At 31.7% G+C, this 4,501-nt stretch overlaps 1 long non-coding RNA gene across 1 annotated transcript in view; it reads right to left on the reverse strand.

Moving 5' to 3' along the window:
• Positions 1 to 1,009: 1,009 nt before the first annotated feature.
• The window catches only part of LOC111394926, a 17,693-nt gene continuing 14,201 nt past the window's right edge, over positions 1,010 to 4,501 (reverse strand). Inside the window, exon 3 of the long non-coding RNA XR_002702764.1 lies at positions 1,010 to 1,091. This is a non-coding gene — a long non-coding RNA (uncharacterized LOC111394926). The remainder of the gene's footprint in view (positions 1,092 to 4,501) is intronic.

The following is a 4,501-nucleotide window of genomic DNA, read 5'->3' on the forward strand; positions in this document are numbered from 1 at the left end:
GACTTACCAAACTGAAACTCTAACCTTATTACTTTTTAGACTAAGATTTCATTAACTTAGACACTGTTGGAGGAAAGATGGGTTTACTAACTTGGATTAGCTAAGGCTTTTAAGAGGACAACACTAATAGGAAGAAGGAAGTGAAAAAAAGAAACTTGTATTTCTCAAATTCAAGACTTTACACACTTTTTGGCTTGTTACAAAATGGAGGGCACTACCCCTTTATATAGTGTTTACAAGAAGATTCTAGTCCACACATTTTCTAGAGACACCTAGACCACATATCAAGATATTTTTCTAGAATTCTCTAGATATTCTTTATAAAACTACATATCTTACTTAGATATTTATATAGATATTTCTAGTAGATATTTATATAGATTTTTCTAAATAATGCTTCTAGAAATGCTATGCATGTTGGGCCTTTTAATTGATTTGGGCCTATAAGCAAAATCCTTAAGCCCATATTATTTAGTCCAAAAATCAAGTTTACTACTCAACAGACACTCCCATACCAAGTAAGAAGAAAAAATGAAAAGAAAAGAAAATACACATAAACACAGGCACGCACAGACATCAATTATTTAGTCTTGGCAGGATCTTGCCTTGAATTTTCAGATAAACTGACAACAGTATCGGTTGGATACTTAATGTGGGTACAAGAAAATTAATTAATTATTTGAAGATAAAGGCAGCAGAATGAAGCAACTTTCATTAAAGGAAAAGATCTAGCAAATTAAGAAATGAAGGTCCATTCTTTTTACCTTTATCTCAGCTCTTGGCCCCATCCATTCACCATTGTCTTTCATTGATAAGAATCAATTCAAAATTTCCCCTCTTTGCTTCTTTTGTTTCGGGATCTTTACAACAGGCTTTGTCTGCATATCGTCTTCAACTCATTCCCCGACTCTGGAAGGACATTTTCAATGCTTGCTTGAGCAGTGGCTTCGGGGTGGACTAGAGAAGACAGGAATAAGGGACTATATGAAATCAAATGGGTTTACCTGGACCAATACATGAAAAGACCATTTGGGCCTCAAAATGAATGCCTGGACAATATTTCCTACTTTGGAAGAGTTAAACCGAGAGATCTGCAAAATTTGCAAAACACCGTAGCACAAATTCACGAAACTTAATTACATTGTATGATTTGATCTCCAATTAAGAATTGTTTGTAGATAAAACTTAGCAATGAAAAACTGCTGAGACAAGTAAAATTAGTAGGTTGTTTAGAGGAACTTAGAACCAATGATAGCATCTACAAGAAAAAAATGATGAGTCGTTGCAAAGAATTCAAGGTATGTCTTCTATGCGTCCCTTTCATTTCTGATTGATATATATAAGACTAGTCATGTATATAGTTTTTCCAATAATAAAACATCTATATAATCTAAACTGTAAGATGTTTTCAAATCAAAAAGCCATAGGAAACTAGATTCTGTGCCTACTCATGCACGCATTGATCTAGAGTATGAATAAACATGTACACTGGTAAAATTCAATCCTTCTACTAGTATCAAAATGTCTAAAGTACACTGGTAAAACTCAATCCTTCTAGTAGTATCAATATGTCTAAAGAAATTCATACCCAAAATTTATTGCAAAATTGCAATCTTCTATGAATACATTTGAGGTTCATTTTGACTTGCATGTCCTTATCATTTTGAATACTATTATTCTCCAATTATACATAGTTCAGAATGTACAATAGCCATGGTTCAGAATGTAAAATTGCCATACTTCTTGCACTAAATCTTCTATGAATACAAAGAAAACTATTTTTTTCATAACAGGGAAGTGATTGGAGTTAGGAAAATGTAGCAGGCCTTACATGGTATTAACTTCAACAATTATATTTACTCTCCATTAAGTTTGTAAGAAACTGTGATTTGTGAATCAACAAAAAATAGCTACTAGCTGTTTAAAAATATCGAGGGAGAAATCTCCAAGTGATGTAAACTATGAAACCCGATGAGGTTCATAAGAATTTGTACATTAATTTTTTTTAATTAACAACACCGTTCTTTTCAATCAAAATTCATTAAATTCCACAAGGAACTTTCAAAAAAGAATTTGCTTAGATGCTAAGTTTTTTTGTTGAAGCACATAAATCTTTCTTTGAATTCTTTGCTATTATTCTACTTTGTATTTGTCACTAGTGTTTTAATGACAAATATTAATATTAAGGCCCCATTTATATACGTACAATGTTGGGTAGTCAACTCTCATCTTATGTAATATACATCATTACTCATCGAGGACGCTAACTCAGGAAATTTACATTAATTTTTCTCTTTTCGACATTCCAATGACATCAAAAGGATAAACAAAATTGTATGATTCGACACTAGTAAGCTAATGAGATCATTACATAATATTAACTTCATCAATTAAATAGATCCTCTAGTAAGTTTACAAGTAATTGTGTAAATTGATAAGTGTGTTTTTGCACACTTATTTAGGTCACAAACATGACTTAATTACAAGTAAAATGATTGAATTGTGACTTAATTTCGTTACATTTGTGAATTGTAGGGAACACCGATAAACATGGTTAAATACATGAGAAAAGATGCGAAAAAGGGCTAAAATGACATAGAGTGAAAGTTCAAGGACCAAGGTGCAATTACCCAAAAGTTGACCCGATGAACAAATCAAGGAATTGGTTGAACTAAATGCTAATTGATGATGCCTTGGGATGATGGAATGGAAAGAGTGAAGAAAAGAGGCCTAGAAGTGAAAGATTCAAGTAAAGGGACTAAATTGAAGTTTTTGGAAGTTGAAGTCTACCATGCGGTCGCATGGTAGAACTCTCGTGCTGCCGCACGAATAGATGCAGGGAATTTGGTAACCTAATATTCACGGGATATAAATATCGAAAACAGTCTAGAGACGACCAAAACGCACTGGGAGGCAGTAAAACATATCTTGAAGAAGATTTGGAGCGCAAGAACGAAGATTGGCTATTGGAATTTCAAGATTTCTTCAAGTTTTGTTAATCCGGTGATGCTTATTACTCAAAACATGATGTAGTTTGTTATTTTAATCATGTTAGGCTAGATTTTTATTATGCTAGGAGATTGATGAACCATGTAATTTGAATTTTAATATCCTAGTTTTGCAATTTGATATTATGACACATTTTTATTGTTTTGAATGATTTATATGCAATTTAATGTTTCCGCAATTAAGGGCTCGTAATTGTGTGAATTTAAGTGATTTATTCTTGCATTTGAGAGAATTGGAATAGATTTGACATATTATAAATCATCATAGGGTCCAATAGGGGATAGAAATAAACCGCTATACCCTACGTGAATCTTTAAGTATTCATAAAGCCGCATGCATTTTTACATCTGCTCTTGTCATAGAAATATAGACTGGTAGTATGTAGAAATAGGTTTGATATATCTCGAGAGAGAGTATTGGATAGACTTAGGAACATTGATTCGTCATAATTGTAGTGTGTTGTCATATTGTAAAACTAGGGTTTAAAGTGATTATTGCATGGGAAATCGTGATCCTGGTATGTTTAAATTCAATTGATTATAACAACGTGCATTCTCAACATTTAGTCTTACTCTAGAGTGTTAAAATATTGTTTTGAGTTTTAATTTCAATTTACTCATTAAATTTACGTAATTAGGGTTTCCTTGTGAAATTAGGGTTTAATTAGATCCACATCCACTTTGACAATCCAATTTCGGTTAAGGCTACGTTAGATAAAATTTGAACTAATCAATCTTTGTGGGACGATAGTCGGACTGATTGAATCCACTTTATTACTTGTTAACGAATTGTACACTTGAGGTAGTTTAAAATCAAAAGAAAATATTTCGTGAACATAAATCATTAAAAAAAATAGTGAGCTGTGAACCAAATATCAAGGAAGAAAACCCAGTAGATGTAAAACTACAAAATTTGACGGAGAGGAATTCTAGAAATTTGCACATTAAATGCACACCTATAATAAGGAGATAAGCGAGTTAATTTGACTTTTAGAGAGAACCTCTGGAGCACTAATTCCAACAACGTACATTTATTTTCCTTTTCGGCAATCCAATTACATAATAAGATCAAAGAAATAATATGATTCAACACTAATTGAAAAAAAAAAAAGAAGATATATATATATATATATATATATATATAAATTTATTTTTCCACATCAGAATTGCAACACCATAAAATTATAACGAATAGCAATCTCCAAAAATAAATTATTGTTTAGTAAGTTTATAACTATATAAGAAATTATTACATGATATTGATGTAAGAATTTTTAATTAAAGATGGGCTTGTATGTGTAAATAATTGTGTGTTAAATTATAGGCTATCGAATTCGGTCGAGCCCGATTAAAGTGATCTAATAAAGTTTCGATTTTGGGCTTTAATGTATCCAATTAAAGTATGGGTTTAAATATATGTAGAGACCGGGCCCAAGTCCTAATTCTATGATGGGCCGAATTAGGTCAAAGGGCATTCTCTTATAAATATGTTA

Source organism: Olea europaea, chromosome 5 (genome assembly GCF_002742605.1).
Source record: "Olea europaea var. sylvestris chromosome 5, O_europaea_v1, whole genome shotgun sequence".
NCBI classification, from domain to species: Eukaryota; Viridiplantae; Streptophyta; class Magnoliopsida; order Lamiales; family Oleaceae; genus Olea; species Olea europaea.